Source organism: Rhinolophus sinicus, chromosome 2, assembly GCF_057876585.1.
Source record: "Rhinolophus sinicus isolate RSI-liver-muscle chromosome 2, RSI-T2T, whole genome shotgun sequence".
NCBI lineage: Eukaryota > Metazoa > Chordata > Mammalia > Chiroptera > Rhinolophidae > Rhinolophus > Rhinolophus sinicus.
In genome coordinates, this window is record NC_142502.1 from 96,109,959 (window position 1) to 96,135,037 (window position 25,079).

The 25,079-nt window shown below is 45.6% G+C and overlaps 1 protein-coding gene and 1 long non-coding RNA gene across 25 annotated transcripts in view; one reads left to right on the forward strand and one right to left on the reverse strand.

Moving 5' to 3' along the window:
• Positions 1 to 700: 700 nt before the first annotated feature.
• Positions 701 to 9,376, reverse strand: LOC141571655 (uncharacterized). 4 transcript variants are annotated; one of them, XR_016020319.1, is made up of 4 exons: positions 8,201 to 9,095; positions 6,119 to 6,418; positions 4,733 to 5,379; positions 701 to 4,689 (listed from the first exon to the last, which is right to left on the reverse strand). It is a non-coding gene; the product is annotated as an uncharacterized LOC141571655 (long non-coding RNA). The 4 variants fall into 4 exon arrangements; XR_016020318.1 differs by having other exon boundaries at positions 701 to 5,379; positions 8,201 to 9,365; XR_012496597.2 differs by lacking the exons at positions 701 to 4,689; positions 4,733 to 5,379 and having other exon boundaries at positions 5,981 to 6,418; positions 8,201 to 8,279; positions 8,955 to 9,376.
• Positions 9,377 to 9,832: 456 nt separating this feature from the next.
• Positions 9,833 to 25,079, forward strand: part of TRERF1 (transcriptional regulating factor 1) — a 197,333-nt gene continuing 182,086 nt past the window's right edge. For 6 of the 21 annotated variants that reach the window (XM_019738455.3, XM_074332938.2, XM_074332942.2 and 3 more), the window contains exons 1-2: positions 10,623 to 10,794; positions 11,210 to 11,291. The gene's annotated coding sequence lies outside the window, so the exon portion shown is untranslated. Of the gene's footprint in view, positions 9,972 to 10,248; positions 10,364 to 10,447; positions 10,588 to 10,621; positions 10,795 to 10,930; positions 10,950 to 11,209; positions 11,292 to 25,079 lie in introns of those variants that run through there. The other 15 variants (XM_074332926.2, XM_019738458.3, XM_074332934.2 and 12 more) reach the window with 8 other exon arrangements.

A 25,079-nucleotide genomic window follows, 5' to 3' on the forward strand; every position in this document is an offset into this window, starting at 1 on the left:
ACACATACTTACCATATGACACAGGGATTCCCCCTTTTAAGTATTTATTTTAGAGAAACAAATCTTAATATTCACTCAAAACCTTGCACATTATATTGGCTTTATTTGTAATCATCGCCAAACACTGGAGACAACCCAGATGCCCTTCGATGGGTGAATAAACTGGGTACATTCATACTGTTTAGCATCAAAATACGATTTAGCAAAAAATACTCTTGCTAGTATAATGTGAATATTATTTAGCAATAAAAAGGAATGAGCTGTTATTACATGCAGCAACATGAATGCATCTCAAAGGCATTATGTGGAGTGAAAGAAGCCAGTCTCAAAGGATTATATACTGTATGATTCCATTTATATAACATTCAGGACAGAGGCAAGGTAAAAGAGTGATGGAGAACAGACCAGTGGTTGCCAGGGGTTGGGGTGGGGGGGGGAGTGTGACTCTAAAGACACAGCACAAGGGATTTTGGGTTGGGTTATAGATCTGTCTCTATCCTGATGTGTTGAATGTTACACACAGAACTGTACACACACACGTCAATTTTATTTAGTATGTTAATTTAAAGAGAAAGAAAAGAAAGCCTACACCTAGGCAGGAGATCTGAATCCATCTGAAAGATACAGTTTGCCAAAATTTTGTGTTTCCTGTTCAATTCCAATTTTTTTTTTCCAAAAGGAGAAAACAAATATTCTTTTTTTTATTTTTTATTTTTTAAATTTATTGGGGTGACAATTGTTAGTAAAATTACATAGATTTCAGGTGTACAATTCTGTATTACATCAAAACAAATATTCTTAAATAAATAAATCGTTTAAAACAGCAAGAAGAAAACAAACCAAAATCACACCTTCTATATGTAGTCTCAACACAATACCAGAGTTGATTTATTAGGTAAATACTATCCTACACAACTATACAATCACGTTTCAAATTATTAAAGGCAACAAGCTGAATTTAAAAAAACCTAGGTTGGAGTGCTTTCTGATGTGAAATTGTTACCATTCAGAGTCCTACTGTGTTGTTTTTCTTCATTGACTTAATTTCATTTTCTATTTCAGGATGGATCTATTGATAAGCACTCTGGGGCTATTTTTATTTTACAAAAGTATATGTAGCAGGGTTCACAGTGGGTTATAAGCAATCTATTTTCTTTTTGCATGTATTACTTTTATAAACCAATAACTTCAATAAATTATAAAAGCTCAAGTGAATTACTAACTAGAGTATCTTTCACATAGAAATTTTTTGGGACAGTGTTTTATTTTGTAGGCAAGAATGGGCTTACTCTAGGTATGAAACAAGTGATTGTAAACAAGTGCTTCTAGAAGGACTTCAAACAGTGAGTTTCCTTAAAAAGATTAAGTGTAAACAATTTGGCAGTTCCTCAAAAAAGTTAAACATAGAATTACCATATGACCCAGAAATTCCACTGCTATGTGTATACCCAAAAGAACTGAAAACAGGTATTTAAATAAGTACATGTACACTCATGCTCATAGCAGCGTTATCTACAATTGCCCAAAGGTGGGCACAGCCCAATGTCCATCAACTGATGAACGGGTAAAGAAAATGTTCTCTATGCATACAATGGAATATCATCCAGCCATAGAAAGAAATGAAGCACTGATACATGCTACAGCATGGATGAATCTCAAAAACAGTAGGCTAAGTGAAAGAAGCCAGACAGAAAAGGTGACATATTGTACGAGTCATTCATATGAAATATCCAGAATAGGTAAATGTAGAGACAGAAGGCATGTTAGTGGTTGTCAGGGGCTGGGGGGAGGGGAGGATGTGGAGTGACTGCTGAACGGGTATGGGGTTTCCCGTTGGGGTAATGAAAATGTTTTGGAACTAGATAGACGTGATAGCTATACAACATTGTAAATATATTAAATGTCACAGAAGTGTACACTTTAAAATGATTAATTTTGTGGTCTGTGACTTACCTCAATTAAAAAAAAAAAAGGGCAAAGTGAGTCCCTGCAATCTTATTCGCATTTGTAGCAAAATTTTTGTTTTCCAAGGAAATGCTAAAGGATTAATTTAGTTTAGCCCATATCTGAATAGTTAGGAACTCTGAGTGGAATGTAAATTAATCAGTGATATGTACTTTTTTGAAAGTGATCTGAATACAATAGTCCCCATTTATCCAAGCGGGATACGTTCCAAGACCCCCAGTGGGTACCATAGATAGTACTGAACCCTATATGTATGCTATGTTTTACCCATATACATATATACCCATGATAAAGTTTAAATTTTTAATTAGGCACAGTAAGAAATCAACAACATTAACTAATAGTAAAATAGAACAATTATAACTGCAATATAGTTAATACAATATACTGTCATAAAAGGTATGTGAATGTGGCATTATTAAGTAAAATAAGTGTTACTTGAGCACAAGCACTATGACGCCATGACAGTCAACCTGACAACCCATATGACTACTAGGTGACTAATGGGTGGGTGGAATCTACAGCGTGGATACTCTGGACAAAAGGCATGCTTCGTATCCTTGGTGGGATGGAGCAGGATGGCACGAGATTTCAGCACACGATTCAGGATGGCGCACAGTTTAAAACTTATGAATTGTTTGTTTCTGGAACTTTCTATTGAACACTTTTGGACGTCGGTTGCCATGGGCAACTTGAAACTGCTGAAAGCAAAACCATGGACAAGGGGGAACTACTATAGTCTAAAAATGTTCAGAGGAATTGAGAAGTTGGAATGGCTACAAATCGTCTTGCACTCCCTTTGTACGAGCTCTCTAATGCTCCCCATGTGCAAAAAGTATCTCCAAATACTTTATACCAAAATCCTCTGTTGGAATACATCTCTCCAGCTGCTATTGCCCTAGTGGCCCTTGCCATTCCTGGGACGTTGTGCCTACCACAGATACCTTTTGTTGTGATGTTGGCCTAAGTGTGAGAGAAGTAAAGGTGAGGGAGAATGGGGTGTTGTCGGCAAAATTTGATTTGGGGCCTGACATGTTTCTAAAATTTTGAAATCCTGGGCTTCTGTCTTCACTCACAATGGCTCTTTCAAATACTCAAGCCTCTTTTTATGAAAGTTCATCTTGTTTTTCCTTTGAAAGTGTGTATAAACCTGTGCATGCTGCATACAAATCATCATCCTTTAAAAATCACCCCCCAAATCCTTTACTGAAATGCACTGTTTGTGTCATTTCCACTTTATTTACTCTTAACCCTGATCCTGAGTACTTCAGGTAAAAGTCCTGAGCTGGGTAGTCTCTGCCCTTTCCAGACTCACTCTTACCTTTTCCCATCATACCCTATGCCCTGCAGGCTGATTTCATCAGTGGGCTCCCAGACCCTCCAGCTTCCTCATTGGTTCGGCCAACGGGAGGCACATGCAGGTCAGAGGGCAGGTTAGAGAGAAGTTGCGTATTTATCACCTCCTTCCCTCTCTTAGCTACAGGTTGACTATGGCTGTTCTTTCATAGGAGGCCACCACTTCTGTTGTGTGACCGTCTCCTATAGCTGCAGCCCTAGCTGTAACTTCAGCAACAAGCTCTCTCCCTGTTCCAGCTATTTCTCTTTCTTGTCCTTTCTGACTTAGGGGTGGTAAAGGCTCTCTGTGGATTTCGGTCCCTTGGTGCTAAACCATCCCTTCTATGGTATATAACACCGCACACAGGACTCACTGCATAATTTGTGGGACCCAGTGAACAATGAAAATGCAGGAACCTGTGTTCAAAAATTACTAAGAATTTCAAGATGGCCACCACAAAGCATTAAACCAAGTGCCGGACTTTCCTAAGTGTGGGGGTCCTGTGTGACTGCATAGGTGGCACATCCAAGAAACCCACCCTGCCTGTACACTATTGTAAATAGCACTTAACTTAAACGCTCCTCAGTTACCTGGTGAGTGTGCCACCTGTTTCCTGCCAGGATCCTTTCTAAATACAAAATCTCATGGGTTCTTTCTCCCACTTAAAAAAAAAATGCGGCTCCATTAGGGGTTCCAGAAAAGTAGCTGTTATTTACACTTACATTTAAAGTGTGCAATTTAATAGATTTGCATCCGCAGCAGAAAATTCACTTAATCTCTCCCTCACCCTCACTGCTAATAAAGCCACTCATTTGGGAACCATCGTGGGCCACCACAGCCCTTGAGTACCACCTACCACGTAGCTGAAATGTGTGACTCCCAAACATACCTTCTGGGCAGGTGCAGGAACTTTTAGCAGTGATTTCAACCAATTAGTCCCTTTTTATTTTTTGTATTAGATACAGGATCTACTATGTATCCTAGCTTTTTATTTTCTCTTGAAAATATGACCAGCTGAGAACACTGTCATAACCTGGAACCTATTTTCTCTGTCTGGCTAGAAACTGGCCTGGTACTGATTACTAAACAAGCACCAGTGAGGCCTCCTGTCTTGGGTAAGGCCTGATCTCTCAACACCGTCCTTAACAGACTTGGAGGTTGAGGTGACTATCAACGAATTATGCTGTCTTGCTGGTTTAAAAATGGGAGTCCTATAAGCCCTTCTGTGCCATAACTTTTTGCTTTCATTCCTTTCATTGGTTGTTACTGATTTAAGGATGGGAAAGAAACTAGAGTTTGAGAAATACCCCACAACCATATTGTTTCACTGCTTGAACTTGCCACAGACTCCTTTGCTCTTGAGAACTAAGCCTTCGACAGTAAAGGACCTCCATCACTCATTCCTGAAGCATACACTGGACAGTAAAGGACCTCCATCACTCATTCCTGAAGCATACACTGGACGTGTTCTGTCCTCAGGGTACCTGTTTTGGTCACGTGGCCCCTTAGAGCCTTGTTCTGTAGCCTTGGAGAGAGCAGGAAGCACAGGTGATACTTGCTTTCCACGCTCTTCTGCCTCCCCGCAACCCCCCATTTCTCCATGCCTCCAGTTTTTCCAACTTTTAAGAAGCTCTCCTGAAGAGCCACTTTAACATAAAGGGACGTATTATGCAGAAGTGTTCACTTCTTTGAAGAGTTACCAAATATATTCTCATCTTTTCTCCGCAACATAAAAAGGACAAACTTTCATTTCGAATCAGGATTATATGTAAAAATAATTCCAGCTGTTGAAATTCAGAGCACGGAAAAATTACTCCTAGAACAACACATGGATGCTTGCCGGGCCTAAATCATTTCATTTGGTTAGGAATTGGCTACATTTTCATTTCCATTCGGCTCAGATCTATTCTTGAGATAGGCGAATAACCAGTGTGGCCTCAGAAATGATCCTTCTCTTGAGAAAGCCGCCAGCATTCCTTAGATTTCCAGTCTGGACAGCTGGAAGGGGCCAGAGAGGTCTTGCACCCATACAACAAATGAGGGAACGCAGAGCTGCAGTCCTGGGCTGGGTGACGGAACTGTTAAGCAGAGCGGAGAATTTCACATTTTGGGGGAACTTCTGCCCCCAATTTTAATTTACCTGTTCCCGTCACCCAGTCCTCTTGCCCTTTTCCTTCCTGTACATTGTCCTCTGTGTGGCTGAATGGGTCCTTAATAATGGGTCCTGGCTATCTGCAGGGTTCATTCCCACTCCCCCAGCCCCACAGCTGGCTGACCGGCCTGACGCAGGTGCTGGTCTGAATGTCTCACAGTAACAAAATGGCCATTTTTGCATGTCTACTATAAGCCAGTACTGTATTTCAATAATTTACATTAAAATTTCATAATTATTAATAACAATTCACAACAGTTGTATAAGCCTGACAATTCAAAATTTTAATGCTTTAGAATGTTTTATCTTTAAATTTATTTCAAGCATTCAGTAGAAGAAGAGCTAATTTTGTTTTATCTCCTGTTTTTTTTTGGGGTAGAGGTGATTGGAGCATTTGAAGATAAATCCTAGATATACTTTCACCCAAAATTCCTCATTATGCATCTCTAACAGATAAGAACTGAGGAAAAAATCCTAGTGACAATACCATTACCATATCTAATAAAATTAATAATTTAACATCTATGTCAAGTTACATTTTATTACCCTAATTGTCTCAACAATGTCTTTTTGACATTGGTTTATTCAAATCAGAGCCACCAAGATCTAAGCATTGCATGTGGTTTACTAGGCATTTTAAAAAGCATTATTTACATGCATTTTACCTTTACATTAAGCCAATGAAAAATGTATGGTTCCAGTTCAAAGGTGGGTGACCTGGGGCTGAGAGAAGTTAAGAAACGTCTCCAAGATCTCATTGCTGGTGGGGGCCAGACTCAGAATTTGAACTAAGGTCTGCTCAAGTCCAAAGACTCCATTTTACTCTTCTCCTCAGGCTCCCAGAATTTTTTCTTTGTTGCAAGAGAGAGGCAAGTGGTTAAGACAGAGGTTTCGGGCTCAGGTTGGCCTGGATGAAAATTGGAGCAAGTTATGTAATCTCCCTGATCCTCCACTTCTGTCTGCATCTGTAAAATAAAAATACTATAATGATGATGGTTTGGGGCTGATTAAATAGGATAATGCATGTCTCAGCAGTGCTTGGCACATGAAAAGCACTTGATAAATCTTAGTGAATATTATTAGTGCAGAGGAGGAGAAAGAACCATGAAGTGTTTGCTTTTGTCAGTAACTCAGGAAACAATGGTTCACCATTGTTGATACAACCTGTTTGGGACTGAGGCTGAAGGGCTGGAAAGGGTGGAAGTATGGTGCTGATTCTGCCTGGATTGGAGAAGAGAGCCCTGGACATAAAGTATTAAGTAGGCACCCAAGGAGTTTTCCTGAGGCCTCACTTGGAAAAACAGTTAAATGCCTCCTGAAGGCTAACTCGGGTTGTCTCCACAGAGGGAAACCCATTAGGTGGCAGTCGGGGTGGGGGAGACTTTTCAATATTTGAATTTGGAGCTATGTGAATGCATTCAACATGTTCCAAAAAATGAATTGTATTTTAAAAAATCTCTTTTACCGATGGGGTAAGTGCTGAGAATGGGAAGACTAGAATCTAATGATAATAAAAATAATCCTCTTACAGTTTTTGCAGCCCTGGGAGAGCTTTGGTCATACAGGGCAGGACTTGCACCAGGATTGGGACTATTTATGCCTGACTCGGATCTCAAAGACCCAAGGTAAGTTTTCAATTTCAGTCATCCTCCCTGACACTCATTCTGAGTCCACAACCAGCAGTCAGATTTGGGATTGTTCACCCCTTGGATTGTCTTCAAGCATATGCATTGTTGAGGTTTGAATCTATTGGCTAAATAAGGTGTTTGTATGGATTGTCTGTGCATTTCCCAGGTTTTTAGGCCATAGATCATTTCTGATACTTAAATCACTTAAGACTCTGGGGACCTTATTTTCTAGAGTCCTTGGGAAGGGAGGGAGCATAAAACCCCACTCACAAATAATCAAGAACTTGCATAGAAACTGTTCTAAGGGCTTTATGTATATTAACTCATTAAAATCTCATAACAACACTAACTGTAGGTTATCATTATTCTGATTTTACAGGCAAAGAAACAGAACCAAGTAAGATTAAGTAACTTGCCCAAGAGACTGCAGACTGACCATTAGGCCACACTACCTCTTGGTTGGCAGCGGGCCAATCACGTAGAGGTCCTTTGACGGTGACACAAGCATCCTTAGCTGTGTAGCAGCAATACTTTGAGTCCCAAATCCCAAATCCTTCCTTCTCTACAGCTTCCGGTTTAGGAGCGGGGAAAGACCGGGGTGTGAATTTCCTCATTGACCTCGGGCAATTTACTCACTCCCCTTTGGCTTCAGGTTCCTTGTCTGTGCCGGGGAGGAGTTTTAAAGATCAAAAGACCTCTCCTCGCACTACTGTGGGTGTGGGTGTGTGCTGGGGGTGGGAGGTGGAGAGGTTTCTGGGCAGTGCGCTGCTTTTCTCAGGTCTCTTGAGGAAATAGGATGTTTTGAGGGTCTGTCCTGGCCAATTCCCTACCAGGAGGTCAGGCCCCCAGGCAATGATCGCGCTTTTAAAGCTCGGCAATTACTCCTTCGCTTAGAAAAGGGCTGCCACTGGGGCCAGCTCCGACGACTACCAGGAGGTCTAGGGTGGGTCTTTTTCCTTGAGGGAGTTAGAGATTATTGTATCCTCAGGAAGGCTTCTTAGAGGTAGTGACAGTTGAGTCCTGAAGGTTTAGCAGGAGTTAGTAAGAAGTGGACAGGGAAGGGTTAGCGTCCCTCACCCCACCCTCCAGCCCCAGAACAAAGAAGCACGACCCGCTTACGGTATAGGAGGAGGAGCTGTGAGGGTGGAGTGGTCCGTAGAGGCGAAATCACAAGGGGGCTTCAGAGCTTGGCTTTATTCTAAGAGAAATTGGGAGGGGTTTGGAAGAATGTAGTCAGGAGTTTTAGACTCTTCTAGCCGCTCTTGGGAAGAATGGGTCACAGAGGGATAGGAGGCTATCACAGAAAGCAGTCGGGTTGGAAGATGACCGACGACTGAGGAAGGGGGGGGGGGGGGCGAGGACAGAGCATCCGAGCCTTTCTCAGTCTCCGCGACACTGTGCACTATCCCTCGATTTTCTCTGCTTATGTGGAAGGGCCCCACAGGGGGCTGGGCGCCGGCCAAATTCTCATTGAGCAAAACAGCCCAGAGCTCGCTCCTCTTTCGGGGGCTCTGGCCCAGGTGCCCCCAAATTGGTAGGGTTATGCGAGAGAACTTACCACTGCTGAAGATGGAGAACCGTTACCCCTCAAAATACACAAAAACCTCGACCGCTTTTGGCAGCAGACTCCTGGGTCCATGACCTCACGCTTTAAGCTCCCTTATAGCCTTCCCCCGCCCTGTCCACACCCATTGCCGAGTGGGGGTAGGGTGGGGGATAGTGGCGATGGTCTGGGGAGCAGGAGAACCTTATTTATCCTGCGTGAGATTTGGGGGAAGAGGCACCACGATCTCCCCATCCTGCAAAAAGCATGGTTTAACTTTCCCTTGAGCAAAAAAGACTCGCCGCCGTGGGCCCTCTATGAGATAGATACCTCGAACCCGGCTCGAGGTGGTCTGTTGAGCTGAACCATCTTTGGTTCACGTTTCCTGGGACCAGGAAAGAAGCCTGGAAATGCTGGGGTCCTGGGCTGAACCGAGAGGCCGAAGAGACTTCGCGGGACCTGGGGGCTGTCCCGGTCTCGCCCTCCTGGCGCCGCCGAGGTTTGAACCCTGAGCTCGCCTTTCAGCCCGCGCCCTGCCCCCTGCTCGCAGCTGCTCTCGGTTTGGGTGCAGCGGTTTCCCCCGCAGAGGAGGAGGAGACAGAGCGAGGAGCGACTCCCGGCTCGGGTTTCCGCACCAATGCCGAGCGGCCCCGGGCGGCCCCCGGCGGCCGTCCCTCCTCCCCGGCACCACGTTCCACAGTCATGGCGCGCGAGGAGGGGCGAGCCCGCGTCGCGGCTGCACCCGCGCCCCCTCCCCTCCGCTGCCCGGCCCGGCCCCTCTCCTAGGCAACCTCCCTCCCCAGCCTACTGCGCCGCGGAGATGGAGACCCCCTCCCCAGAGAGCTGCGTTTCCAGCGCCGCCTGCAGCACCCGCTCCCCGCCCCCACCGGGGCGGAGGGATGGAGCCGCGCGCTTCGCGAACCTCCAGCCCCTTCCCGGGAGCCCCGACTCCTCTCCCAGCGCCTCCGAGGCGGGGGTGCAGTGGGGGTAGGCGCAGACCGTCTCCCCGCAGCCCACCTAGACCTTGGTATCTTTAGAGCCCTTTTAACAAAATAAGCCAAAACCCAAACCCCAGTCGTTAGACTGCAAAGCGCGTTACAATAACCGGGACGGCTACGCAGGAAGCAATCCTGCACTGGTCTGGGTTTAAGGCGGCAGCTTCCCGGCCACGCCGCCTTCTCCGGGGCCTCGATTTTTCGGCTACGCCGGAGAGTCTGCCACACCTCGGGGCTGACAGGTCCCGCGCCCGGCCGCAACTCGGTCCGCGCCCCCCACCCCATCCTCGTCCAGAGTCTCTCCAGCCTACAAAAGGTGCAACCTCACGCACATGCAGAGCACACAAATAAGGTCGGCAGCGCATCGCCGGGAAGACTGCGAACAATGCGCCGGACGGCCCGCGCCTGCCGGAGCGCGGTGCCCCGGGGGACAGGGGGCGCGGGCGGGGGCCGGGGCTGAGGACTCGCTGGCCGCGGCGCTGGACACCTTACTTCCTGCTTCCCCGCCCGCGGCCAGACCCAGCTCTGCGGAGGGATATCTCTCCCCTCCTCTGTCCCCCTCTCTCCCTTCCCCCGCCCTCCCCCCTTTTTTGCTTCTGCTCCCCCCCCCCCCCACTCCGCCTTTCTCCTTTTGCAAGAAAATAATTTGACAGTCGATTTGCTGACAGGGGAGGAATTTGCATCCTGGATTAAAAAAAAAAAAAAAAAAAAAGGCCGAGAGGAGCTTGGGAACGGTTGCTAGGGGTGGGTAATGGGTGAAAAAAGGGGGGCGCCGGGGAGCGGATAAGGAGGGTTAGGGAGGGGGCGAGGCTGGGGAGCAATGCAAAAGGTAAGGCCAGGTTACCGCGGCTCGGCCCCGAGTGGGCTGCGGCCGGGGGAGGGGCGAGAGATACATATGTATTTCTGTCTCCCTAGCACACCCCCTTCCCTCTAAGCGATGGCTGAGAGGCGGTGCATGCAGATGGGGAGTAAGTTTCCTGAAGGGGAGGGTGGATGCACGCGCGCGGCCCCGCGCTGCAAATTTTCACCGGGGAGGGAGAGTGGCTGGATGCGGAGAGTTTGGAGTTGCTTGCGGCGGAGGACAGGAAGGGGAGCAGGGCCGGGAAGGGGGCTGGCGGGCGTTATATCTGGGAGTAAGTTTCCAGGATCAGGAGAGCCTGCACGCTTGCTTGCTAGTAAGTTTCTGGCCGGGGAGGGCGCGTGGGGAGGAGGAGAGGGAGGGGTGCATGTATATAGAAGGGGGGAGGGGGGAGCAGATTTCCTGCGGGGAGGCTGAATGCATATGGAGAGTAGATTTCCTGAAGGGAGGGTGGAGGCGTAGACGGACCGAGTAAGTTTTTTGCTTGGGTGGTGGCGGAGGTGGTGGGTTGGTGCTTTGAAAACCCGGAGCTTCCTACCGGGGGTGGGGGAGCACGCGCTGTTGGAGGGGGGCCAGGGGCCAGGTTCCCTGCTGGGGAGAGGGGCTTACATCTGGGGAGTATGTTTCCTGGCGGAGCGATATTTGTTTACAGGCTGCGGGCAGTACTGTAAGTGAGTAGCGCTTCGAGAAGGCGGCTCTGACATAAATTAATATTGAAATTACTCCATCAGCTTTGCTCGCCCCCCATCTCACCCCCCGAGCGGAGATTGGTCTTGTCGGATTGCCCATGCACTTGTTGCAGAAACAGCCAAGGTAGGCAAGAAGCTTAAGTTTCATTTTTAAAAAAATTAGTTGGGGGATGCTCCGTGAGAAGACGGGGGTGGGGGAGGGGAAGGGATAAAGTGGGGGACAGAGAAGGGAAAGTCTCCCCCCATTTCTTTACTTTCAGTATGTTAGCAGGGCCTTCTCTCTGCTTCCCTTCTTCCCTCTTTGGGCTGCACGGCATCCCAGCAAAGGGGGAGGGGTGAGGTGGGCGCTATAATTGGCAGCCCCGGCCTAAAGGGTGGTGGTGGGGCTTGCAATTGAAGGTTGTGATGTTATAAAGCCTTCATTCTTCCAGCCAAGAAACCGCAGGACCCTAGGGATGTGCCTTTTGGGGTTTTTGACATGATGCATGTGTGTATGTATATGCGCCTGTGGGCTCTGTGGGGGCTGGGTACCCCCCAGAAGTTAAAGTGGCCACCCAGATGGGAGAAATGTGTGAGGGGTAAACCTGCCCCTCAACTCCCCAAACTTCAATTTGAGAGACTGGGAAGTTGCTGCTGCTGGTCTGAAGAAATAGATATTAGAAAACAACACAAAACCACCCATTCACTGGCGGAGGCCGAGAGCACCTGGCCGGCAACCTCTGGCCAGCCCTGGGCTGCATGTGCGCCTGCCATCCTTAGGTTAAAAGAAAATGACTTCTGATTCCTCCGTGTGCCTTCGACCGGCCGGTTAGAGCCAGCTTTGTGGAAACTCTTCCCAGACTAGACGCGGCTTTGGCAAGTGAACGTGCTGAAGCCGGTTGCTGACAGCATGGCCTGGGCTGTCTTGTGAAGTGCATGGAAGTGATGCTTAGGAACGAGGGATCCAGGGATGGCTGAAGAGTTCTTTAAAAAATGCCTCCCGAAAGCCGGCTAGGTGCACTTTTTAGCAGACCGTGGAGAAGAGCTTTCAGAAAGGAGTTTTTAGTTGTCCTAGTTGGTACCAACCTCCTGCATCATTAACTGTTTCAAGAAAGCAGCCTGGTGAGGGAGGATGTGGTTTTGATGCCCACTGGAATTATAGCAAGCCAGAGTATTCAGCAGTTAACTAGTTAACCAGCAGTTTTTGCTTCTGCTTGCCTCTGGGTCCCTGGTTCTCAGCCTACTGGTTTCTGCAGATGGGTTGTAGTTCTGTCAGGTACCTGGATGATGCTGGGAGTTTGAACTTGCCAGGATAATGTTAGCAGCAGAAGTACAAACCCAGGCATGTTTAGTAGGGTCAGGGTAAACTCTAGACAGTGCGGTTAACGAAAAGTTGGTTAAGCTTTCTGTTCTGTAACCAGACTCAATAATAACTGGGGGGAAAAAAGCTCTCTACATGTTACTGATGGACAGACAGGCTGTTTTCCTTTCCTTCCTGCCATCAGATTTCCAGACTCAGAATTTGATATTGGCAGCTTGACAGTTGAGTTTGTTGGACATTAAATATTATTGCCATTTATCAAATGTTCCTAACTAGGCATTAGTTAAACAAATTAGCTATTATTTTTACCCTGCTGAAAATCGGAGTCTGGTTGGTGTGTATGCTGGGAGGGTAAACATGATCTTTACGTGTGTTTATCCCAGGATAGTGGAATTATTGTCATGCCTACCCTCGAAGCCAAGAGCAGCCCTTCAGTGGTTTTTCCTTATATTTATGAGATTTATTTTATTGTCTTGCTTTGGCCATTAATCAATTCACAGTAGCTTTTTCCCCACCTCTTCTGCTGGGAATGTTCTTGTGGTAATAAAGGCCCATGAATCATAATTCATTCTTTTTAAAAATATTGTGGTGATTGTCAGGATTTGATTTATAGGAATTGATACCGGGAGTGACACACCTCTTTGGGCCCCACCCTTTTAGGCATGTCCATTTTTGCCGAAGGATTGTTTAGAAGCCAGCTTGACATCTCAAAAAAGAGCATTTCCTTTCTGCTTTATGGGCACTGAGAAGATTAATTTTTACAGGTTCCATAGTAAACATGGGTCTTTTCACAGCTTTTTAATCAGGCTTTCACATAGAGGCATGTGTTAATATCACATAGCGTTTCTGTGAACTTGCTGCGAAAACAGCAAGTTGTGTGTGTGGAAAGTGCTCAGTTTTGCCCCCTTTAACCTGCTTGGGCCTGTGTTTTTTGTTGAGGTATGAGCATTAATTATAAGAGGGGACTATGGCTAATATAATAAAATGTGTGGTCACAAAACTGAAGCTTATTTATTTATAATATTCTTTTCCTCCTCCTTTGATGGTTGGGTTGGTCATAATAATCAAAAGCATTTTTTAGGGGGAGAGGGAGGAAGTATAAGGATTTTCCATAAGATCAATTAATCAGAAAGTGTTAATGTTGTCTTTCTTTAGTTGGTTCAAGTTTACAGTATTTGTAAAGTGACAAAGGACTTTTAAGGTGGTTTGACGCTCAAAGCAGGGAGAGAAACATCATTGAAAAGTGGGGAGGGTACCAGTTTGTAGCATTTCTAGGCTTTGGATGTTTTATATTAAAAAAGCACAGTTTGATACATGAGTTCCATCCATGTCGGAACTTCTACGACTCAGTCTTATGGAGAGAGGTCTCCAGAGGTCTCTACAGTGTCTTCCTGGGCCAACGGCCAAATTGCTTCATGGACTTGGGTGAGTTGATTAACTTCTGTTTTTGTCTTCTCATGGAGAGAGTGGATTTGTACCTTGGCATTCCAGAAAAGACTCTTGAGTGGCTTGCTAATCTTGGCCTTCAAATGCAAGGAAATACTTATGAAAAGTGTGCCGCTGTCTTGGTTAAAAAAAAAAGTGCATGATTGATACCCAATTATTTGTGCTACTAGAGAATGGGGCACATAATTTCAGGCACCAAAAATAATTTCAGTTCATCTTGGAAGTTTCCCTACAGCCAGCTGGTTCACCTATTAATTATGCTTGGTCAAGTCTAAGGTTAATTGTACAGTTATTCCAGGCAACAGAAAGAGGTAGTCTGGCAGATGAGTGGGAGACCAGAAAGCCAAGTGTGGCTTTACACCACCTTCTGTGGAGAATTCACATGTTGGTAATTGGGATTTGGTCGTATATTTGTATTAGGGTTCATGGTAACGATATTGTATTGCTGTCACTTCTGGCATATCAGATACTTCACCACAGGCATTTTTTGGGGAAAAGCTCTTGATATTTTTGTTGCACATTGACGTGAAAAGTAAGGATCCAGATAAGTGACTCAGACCCCGGGCAGTACAAGTGGGTGTTGATTGTCCTGCTCTAAAAGCAGCTGAATTCAACTCATTTTACTTCTGACTTCATAAAACTGTGTGATTTAGGGAAGAGAGAGGATTAGAATCAGCTGGGATCTTGTGGATTAGTAATATTTTTGCATTTGCTTGTTGGAGGGGAACCAGTAAAGAGGAAAATAAAACATAGTTGATTTCTTTCGTGGGGAGAGGGAGATAAGAGCAGCTGGATTCTAGTTATTAGCATGCTTTTCAACAAGGGTATGGTGGCATTTTAAGGAATAATGTATAGGTTTGATAATGTGAGTTTGATCCCATGGCTCTCTTAGTACATCTTTTCTTCTGTGTTAAAGAAAATACACAAGAAAAAACCCCTGTGGTATTTTCTAAGAATTTTCCAGTTCTCAGGGCAGCTGCCTGTAGGGTCTTCTGGTTAATTTGGGTTTACTGAGGAAATGGATAATTTTTGCTTTTTTCTCGTGGACGGCAACAAGCTGGGGGTGGGTAGGATATGCCAAGCTATTGGGCTGTTGGTTCAACAGTGTTAAAACTTTTCTGATTGCGAGTAAAGGGAAAAATAACCTATGTGGCTAAATGGCAGTGATAACTCTGGGCTCATAGAAGGTAAAAGGTATTTTCATGCCGTAAGTGGCTCTGGTTTAGTCATTAGTACACTTGGCAGCTACTTATTGAGCACCTACTATTTGCAAGGCGCTGTGTTAAGCTTCTGTTGATAATTCCAAAAGACATCATCATCTCTCTGTCCATCCCCCACCCCACCTCCTGATTTCCAGTCCAGAGGGGAGGTAAACATGCAAAGAAATATATATTGCAAAACGTGATGAAAACCCAGGGAGCAGTGACCTGGACTTGCTTAGCTAAAGTAGCCTAGAAAAGCTTCTCTGAGGATTGGGGGTTGGGGAGACAGAGAGCACCAGGCAGGGGAGAACCTGCATGGAAGGACTGTACGCTTTGGGAGGCACAGGTGAACCAGGCAGAGGGAGAGACGGCAGCATGAGATGAGAGAGGCTTGTGTAGGGCTCTGGGGGTTTTGAAATGGTTTGGGTTTCATTCGAAGTGTAGTGGGAAGTCATTGATAGTTTGCAGTGGGAAGTGACACCCCCTAACTCACTAGAAAGGGGATTGCATTGGTGGAGAGGGACAGATGTGGAATTGGGGAGCACAGTGAAGAGGCAGTTGGAGCAGGCCGGGTGAGGAGGTGACAGGAGGTGAACGGAGGGGAGCAGGGGGATGTGAGATGCACGTTAGAGGTAGGTAGAATGGGCAGGGCTGGCTGATGGATTTGGTAGGGGGTGGGGAGGAGGAATCTAGGATAACAGGTTCCTGGCTTGACAGTTGGGGAGATGGGTGGTGCTATTTGCTGAGATGGAGAAGCGGGGAGAGGGAGGGGAACAGAATCAAGCTGTTTTAGTTTGGGCACCGTTAAGTTTGAGATGCCTGTTAGACACAAGTAGAGATGTTAAGCAGGCAGTCTGATACAGAGGAGTGGCCAGGCAAGAGATGAAAATGTGGGCACCCCCGGCCAGGGGTGGTATTTTAATCCAGGACACTGGATGAGATGTCCCAAGGAGCCTGAAGAGAGAGGAGAACAGGCAACGTGTATGTGGGTGTGAGTGATAAGGCCAGAAAAATCACCATTGGATTTGGCAAAATGGAAGCCATTGGGTTCTTTGTGAAGAACAGTTTCAGTGGAGTGATGGATTGGGAGGAGTGAGAACAGAGGGGGGGGGGGGGATGGAAAGTGAGGAAACTGGTAGTAACATGTGTAGACAACTTTTGGGCAAAGCTTGACCGCGAAAGGGGGGCAGAGAAATAGATCAGGAGCTGGAAGGACATGTGGTAAAGGGAAGGTTTTTTTGGTGATATACTTTGTTTTTGGGGGGTGCTGGTGATATATTTGTATGCTAATAGGAAAGATCATTGGAGAGGGGGTTATTGATCAAGAGCAATGGATTGAGTCAGCTGAGCAAAAGCCCTTGAGGTCTGTGGGGGAAGATCTGGCCTTTCCTGGGGGAGGGACACTTCCTCCATTTGGCTGGAGAGAAAATCAGAGAAGAGAAGGTGAGGGAGCTGTGTGTGGACCCTCAGGTGTTCTGCCTGTCCAGGCTGAAGCCACACCCTCCTGGGAAAGGGCTTTGGGCTCAGAACTTGACACCAACCGGAGCCTGCAAGGGTTAAGACTGCATCAGAAAATTGTACTGCATTTTTCTGAACATTTGACTGCATTACTGAGCAGTACAGAGGAAAGAGCAGATTTTTTCGCTGGGGGAAAAGAGTCTTCAGTTAAAGTAATTTGGGCCTCATATTAGACGTATTTGAAAACGGTGATTAGAAAAAGACATTTGTGATTTTCAGCCCTGTTCAAAAGTTGGTGGGCACCGTGTCATATGTTTTGAACAAGAAGCTCAAAAAAAAAAAAAAAAAAGCAAAAGGCCGCCTCTCTTTCAGGCTACCTTTCATAAAAATATGCTATAGACTGCTAGCCTCTGTGGCCAAACATGGGGTCTGCGTGGAAGGTGCGCAGGTGAGGAGAGAGTCAGAAGACCTGGGTTAGAGTCTAGCTCTGCCTTTGGTTCTGGACAAGTCAGCCTCTGAGCCTGTCTCCGCATCTGCATAAAGAAGGTGATACCATCTGTCGCCTCTCCTCTTCGAGTTGTGAGGATGGAATCAGATAATGTACAGAAAGTGCTATGTAAACTGTAAGAGGCATGGTGCATACACAGGCAGCAGTGAGGTGAGCTGATCTTCAGCCAGATCTCCTTTTCAGATATCAAAACCTGACAACCAATGAAACACTTCCCTTAATTTCCCAAAGTTTCTACTACAAACTGTTCACCCTGTGCATTCCCACTGATGTTCCCTCCTCGAGGCCACTTTCTATTTGGGGTTTTTCAAGACCTCTGTGATCCCTTTAGCGAAACTGCGCTTACTGTTGGAAGACTGGCTTCAGAATGCTGGCTGTGAAATGTCAGTCAGTGTAGCTTCAAACTCTGATGCCATGTTTAGAATTTGAGACCTGTCCACCCAAAGGGCCAAATTAACTTGGTTTGTGAACTGGGTGCAGGGGAACCTTGAACCTACCCCAGAAACCCAACCATAGTCTCATGGTCTGGCAGTCTTCATGTGGATTTAGTGTTTTGTTTGCAAATGAAGATTGTTCTATAAAGGCTAGTCTACCTAAAAACAGCCCTTAGCCCTTACTTAGTCTTACTCTGTGTGCTGGAAAATCATTTCCAGTTTTAAAAAATATCCAGTGCTTTTCACTGATGGGACCCCTGCCATCTGCCTAATAGGATGAGGCTTTCTTTTCTTTTCCTTCTCTCTCTCTCTCTCTCTCTCTCTCTCTCTCCCTCTCTCTCTCTCTCTTCCTCCGATAATTTTTATTATGAAAAATCTTTAAACATGCACAAAAGCAGACAGACCAGTACCATGAATTCCCTGGCACTTCTCACCTAGATGTAGCGGTCAGATTTTGTACACCTGTGGATAACGGGACCTCTTGCATTTGTATAATAAATATAAGTTGTCAGTTTTGAGATATTTGCGAGGCCGATATCAATCTTGTTTCATAGAGGGGAGAATAATCAACGAAAAATCAGAGAGAGAGGAAATGGATGCCGTCACTGAAATAACTAATGTTTACTTAGCATTTTATAGGTTCAAAGCCTTTTTGGTATGTCTTATTTTATCTGTGTCTTGCAACAACCATAGGAGGTAGCTAATATTCTCATTTTGTAGCTGAGAAAGGGGAGCTCAAGAAGAAGACTAGAAAAAATATAAATATGTGATTAACCCAGAGTCACATGTCTAGCAAGCATCCAGAGCCGTTGTTTAATGCCAAAATTTGAACGGTCTCCAAATTTGATGTACTCTCAAATAGATAATGCCGTACAGAATTACATAAAAATGTGACACAGAATCTATGCAAAAGATCATGGAAACCAACCCGGTCATCTTGGAATTTCAGGCTTATTACTCCAGTGACCTTAGTTGGAAATACTCAGATGACTTAAGCATGTTTTGGGCATTACATTTTTAAAAAACTTGAATTGTCTGGCTTAGTCTGGAGCACACAGCTTTAAGGCTGCCTCATAATTAAAGCGAAAACTTGACTTTAACAAATCGCATGGCTATTTTCCATCAGCCTCCTACTCTCAGCCCTGTCCTTTCTGTGGGCCCCTCCGTGGAGGACCAGGACAATCGTGGTCATTTCTACGTAGTGTGACCTTTAGTCTCCAGGCTCCAGCTTTGGATATAACTGGGCCCTGAGCAGTTTGCTACCTTCGAAAGCTTCCTGAGGGCCCCAGGGGTTTTTGTCATAACAGAGGCTGCTCTCAGGGCCTCTCCTTGTCTTTGGGAAACCGCCTCCAATCTAACTTCTTTGAAAGATTCTTTTAAAAAGGAAAAGAAAAAAAGATGGATTTGATGCCCAGGGAGTTTTAATAGGAGTGTCTCTTGAGTTCCCTCTGTTGTCATCACAATGGGAGATACCAAACTCTCTTAACATTCAACTGAACGATACCAGTAATGAGGCTGATTCTTAAGTATTGGGACTTGTTCACTTTTCTTTTTTAATTGGATGAACACATGTGAGCTGAGGGGTTTTCATGGGGAGCCACAGTAGGTAGGACGTTTAGGGGCCTCCTTCCTTTTGAAGAGTATGAGCTCCTTTAGAAACCGGTATGGAATTCAAAAAATTTCACCGTGCAGACGACTCATTCCTTAAATCTTTCTTGAGGGCTCTTATGTGCCGCGTTGTGGGTTAGGGCCATGGGGTGGTCCCGAGGGGATGCACTTGGGCTCCTGCAGCCCTTGGTGCTGTTGTCATACTTAACCACTGGGCGTGACTTCCACCCTTGGGGAGGGCAGAACTGGGTCATCACTCATTTTTGTACCCCCAGCACCTAGCACAGAGCCTGGCACTAGTTAGTGCAGGGTAAATGCTATTTAAGAATCAGCTGGGGGTTTTGTGTGTGTGTGTGTGTGGGGGGGGGGGGGTTGTTTGTTTTGTCTCTGGTTTTCTCCCCACTGGTTCTTGTTGGAGGAGAAACCCAGGCCTCTCTGCCACCAGGGTCAGTTCTTGCAGCCGCTGAAGGAGACCAGACTAGAGAAAAATGTTTCCTTCCCTCTGGCCCCACTGCTTTTAGCTGGGGTGGTTTAACTGAGTTCTCAAATGCAAATTTGGCCCCATCCCCCACCCCCTTTAATAAGTGACATTTTGTTAAATCAGTTATTCAAGGCCTTATCTATATTTCTGTCTGTGCTGGCTTAGTCAAAATAGGAAAGAGAGTGAATATTAGATTTCTTTACCCGCCCCCTCCGCCCTCCCCTTTGAGCAACTCTACTGTAAGATTTCTGATAGGGGAGGGGTGCCGTGTCCTTGAAGAAGTAAATGCTGCTGCGTGCAGAAAAAATGTGGAGGGCTTTGACTTGTAGCGAATGCTGTTTTTCAGCAGCTGTGATTTTTCCATTTTTCTTTTTCTTTCTGTTTTGATTAGTGGAACTCATTGTGCTCCGGGGTTGAGATTGTGTTGGGGGAGGGCGCAGAGGGAACGGCTTTTACTGGGAGAGCTGGAGTTGGGGAGGAGAAGGAGAGAAGGGATTTATTGAAAATATATGTCTACTTCTGCTATGATAAAGCGGCTGGCATGTACAAATGCAAGGGGGAAATCATTATTGTGGTAATGCAGGCAGAGCTCTGCTTTCTCATTAACAGAGCTTAGCCCACGTGGAGGAGGAGGCGGCTGGGCTGCTTTGAGAGTTGGGGTAGTCAATAATAGCAGAAACTCAGGGGATGGCCTCCATCCCCCCTGCTCGCCCCCTCCAGCTGCCTTCTCCTTTCTTTCTCGGATCAGTTTGTAACCTTTTCAAAGCTGCTTGTTGAATTTCATGGTCTCCTTCCTCACCCCTGCCGCCCCCAAATGCTGTAAGGACTGTTTAATTTTTAAAGTTAGAGGGAATTAAAATACGTTTTCTCTTGGGAACCCGAGGAGAATTTTGGCAACACTTTGTGAGTCAGAGATTGGATCATAACCCCTGCATCCCAGAGGGCACCAAGAAGCAGCAATTTAGGGGCTTAGAAATTTGCATATTCTGTGGGGGTTATCCAGATGGGGGTTCCAGAGCACTTCAGTGGTGGTAGCTACTGTTTATAGAGAACTTACTCTGTGCTTGGCCTTGTGCAGATGTGTTAGTTATTTCAGCCTCACAACAATTGTAGGAGGCAAATGTGATGCCCACTTTTCATTTGAGGCAATGGCCTCAGGGCATTTCAGCACCTTGCTTAAGCACACGCAGGCGATGAGTTGCCAATCTGGTCCCCAGACCTAGGACTAACTCCAAAGACTTGTTCCTGAGTGTTAGGCTGTGCTGCCTTTAAAAACTGGCTGGTTGCTTTCCCTGTACAGACGTCTAGATTCTAAGAATCTGAGCAAAATAGAGCCACCCACAAGGCCTGCCGTGGATGCTTATGGGTAGAGTGATCAAGAAGTTCCTGAGGACTTATCACGAGTCCCTGGACAGAACTGTCATTCTAAGGAAGGTCAAGGTTAGGGACTCACATCTTTGTTACAAGAGGTCAGTGCCCCGCCCCCATCCCTGCCAGGCTGCAGTGACTTTGCTGACAGCTTGTTCACCAAGCATTTATTGAGTGCCTGCCATGTGCCAAGGTTGAACCAGTGGCTGGAAATACCAGGACAAATAAGAGATGGAGCTCACAGTCTAGTGGAAGATGGTTATGAAAACATATAAATATGATGCACAGTGAGGCCTGCCGAGAAAAAGACAACATTTCAGAAGTAGTAAGTGGGAGAGGCTGTGTAGAGCAGCCTTGGAAGTCTTCAGAGAGAGGTGGTACATGGGTGGGCTTGTGTGGGTTCAGGGGGAAGGAGAAACAGATAGCATGGTGAGTATAGGAAGCCACATGCAGTCTGGCCTGACTGAGTCATCACTTCAAGGCTTACCTAGCTCTTCATTTTCTATCACCTTCAGTTTAATACTCCAGAACTGTCTAATACAGTAGCCATTAGCCATGCATGGCTATTTAAATTGGTGAAAGATTGAATGCCATTAACAGTCCAGTTCCCCAGTTGCACTAGCCACATGTCAAGGGAACATGGAGAGCATATAGAACATTTGCAACAGTGCACAAAGTTCTGTTACTAATGCTGCTCACACACTTCGCTGTGAGGTTTCTTCTGAATGGAATGTTTCCTCCTTTGCCCCTCACCTGGCTCACTCCCACTTCCTCCAGAGGCCTGCCCTAAACACCCCATGCTGAGCTTCCATCCCCCTGTCCATCTGGATTGCAACAATCCCTTTCTGTGCCTGTCTCCCCAACAGTACTTTCAGCTTCTTAAGGGCATAAGCTGGGTCTCGTTTATCCTTGTGTCATGTCCTGTTTATCACTGTGTCCCCAGCACCTGGCTGGAGCCTAGCCTGTACGATGTTCTCAGTGACAGTTGCAGGTGATGAGGCTGGAGAGGTAAGTGGGGATTGGGCAGAGAGGACCCCGTGCCCCATTATGGTCTTGACCCTGTAGGCTGTGGGGGTCACTGAAGAGTTTGGGATGAGGAGGGGTGTGTGTGTGGGGGAATGGGGTCGACGCGGATTCGAAAGATCCCTCTGAGATGAGTGGAGGACAAGCTGGAATGGCTGAGCCTGCAGGTCAAGATATCAGTTAGGAAAGTGCTGGAAACACGGGCAAGATAGCTAAGGGTTGGGCTCTTAGGCCGTTGCAGTGATGTTGAAAGAGTAGTATCACCATCTTGCCACGTCAGGACCTCTTACCATTTCTGTCTCCATTTTGGATGCTCTTCAGTTTGTAAGGGAAACTGCAGAAACACTTTCCTCTCACTTCTTCTGGGTCCCTCAACCCTTTTCCTCTTTGAGGCCCCTAGCCATGTGTGCTGTAACCTCTCCTTTCCACTGTCTGCTTAGTTGGTGGGCTGCCCTCTTTCTCCCTTCCCTTTCCGTCCTGTGCTCACCTGTTTGTTTCCCCTTGGGGTTTGTTGTCTCATGTCTAAACCCTTGAGATGGAATCTGAGCAGAAGCTCAGAGCACAGAGGGGTTTTTAGCCTTCTGTTTTCATCAGCTTGTGCCAGGTTCTTCTCTGAAGATAGTTTTGGGTGCTTACATTTAAGAAGCTTGCAGAGAGAGTTTTGAAAAGGAATCTGGGAAGTAATGAGATCTATCTAGTCTTTTTGAGACAGTTAAGAAAGAACCGGGATAGCAAAATGTAGAGCTGCATAAGAGGATTATTTTCTTGTGGAAGGTGAGACAGTATGCTTTGGCCATGGTGAGCTCACATTGTATATGTTTGGGGGATAATGAGACATTTCAAAATATAACAGCTGCCTACTAAGTGCAGGCATATGCCGTCATTGTTACATATATTACCTCATTGGTCATATATGTAAGGAAGGCATCACTGTCCCCATTATACAGGTGAGGAAATGGAGGCACAGAGGGGTGAGGAGGCTTGCTGAAGGGGTGGCTAGTAAATGGCAGACCAGGGATTGAAACTTAGGAACCAGCCCCGGGTGACTGTAAAAGCAGGCGCTTTACCCCCTTTCTTCCCATTGTTGCCTTACCAGTCCGCGCAGCCTGCGTTGTGTTCAGAAATACAACTACTATAATAGAGTGGAACGGGCACCACACCCACCATCTGGGGTGTTCTTGGGCAGCAGTCGAACTCTCAGAGCCTCATCTTCCTTGTCCTTAGTACCTTTGCTTTACTGGCTGAAAAGGTTTACTCTGAGAGTCAAAGGAGATAAAAGATGCAAACGTGCTTGGAAGAACTATATTCTTTACTCTTCTGCATAACTTTTCTGAAAGGGCAAAGTTCTGTGAGGGTCGGGTCCCAGGGCTGTATCTGAGTTTTGGGCAGGATGTGTGTGTGGGTCACACGATCTCTGTTGTTAACTTCCAGAAGTGCTCGGGCCTAAACGTGCTCTCAGCTCCACCCTAGTGGTTTCACATGGTTTGGGGGAATGGTTGGTGAGGTGCTAGACCTTTGACCAGAGCTGGAGTGCCCTGCATGACCTTGGGTAAGGTCACTTCACCTTCCTAAACCTCTGTTTCCTGAAATGATCACATCGATTTGGATGGGTCATTGGGAAGATTAATGGCAGAATATACATAAGAACCAGCACCTTGGGGAAGCCATATGGTGACATATATTTGTGGAATGGAAGTCATGGACTCCAGTCTGTTGAGCAGACTCTTGGCCCATCCCCTTTCCCTGGCCAGAATGTCATGGCTCAGGATTTACACAATATCATGGATTTACACAGTGTTCTCTCCTGCTTTTAAGGCCTGGAGAAGATGTGATTCAATGCTTCATTAGAGCTAAGAATTTTTTTCACTGAAGTTGTGTAAATGATACGTAAGAGTAGTTTATAAAACTTTCTTTTGGAGAGGGAGACTACAAGTAGAACACGATAATTATGGAGAATTTGGAAAATACTGACAGGTATAAGGAAGAAAATAAAAATAGTCTTTATTCCTTCCTGTTAACATTTTAGTAATTTCCTTCCAGACTTTTTCTAGGCAATATAGTCTGGTAATTAAGAGTATGAGCTCTGGAGTCAGGCTTCCTGGGTTTGAATCCAGGAGACTTCACTCACTGGAAATAATAACAATGACCTGTAGGGCTGGGTGAGGTATAATGAGATAACACATGTAAAACGTCTGGGGCTGTGCCTGGCAGATACTAAGTTCTCAATAAACATTAATTATATTATACTGTAAAATAGTATTGGGGTTATTTTGAATGTGCTTTACTACATTGATCATTAAATATTCCTTGGAAACAATCTTTCTTAAAGACTTGTTTACTATCTTCTCAAATGGATTCAGTGTTCAGTACATATTTATGGAGCACCTACTGTGTGCCAGCCACTGGATCCCCTAATTTATTTAACTCATTATTTAATTAATAGTTCCTATTGTTAGAAACTTAGATTGTTTATCATTTTTGACTAGTATAAATAATGCTTTGATGGACATGCTTGTACTTAAGTCTTTGATCACATCTCAGATTATTTTCTTAAGATAAATTCCTGGAAAGGAGAATTCCTATGTTAAAGAGAGTGGGCATCTTTAAGGTTCTCAATAATATTTCCTAATTGTTCCTCACAAAAATTTAATAATTAATTTTTATTTACACTACCAACATATGAGAGTACCCACCTCTCTTCAGCAGCCCTAATAATATTGCTTTTCAAAAATGATAATTCTTGTACTATATTCTTTGGATTACCTTCTAAACAACGTCACTTCTCTGGGCCCCATTTTTTCTTGCTGCAAGGTGGAGTATGAATGTCTCTTGCATGATGACTATTGTTAATTTAGCAAGCTCTTTGGATTTCTGTTGTGGAAAGACTATGCAGATAACCTGCATTACTATCAAAAGTGATTCTTTCTGCTGAGTTAAAATTTCCTCATGTTTATGGGAAGACGACTTTAGGAGTGCTTCTCTCACACCAAACACCGAGTGAGTGAGGAGTCTTTCCCTGTCTGGGGTGCAGAATATATCAGATATCTGGTCAGCATAGGCAGGCGAACAGCATTCTTCACTCAT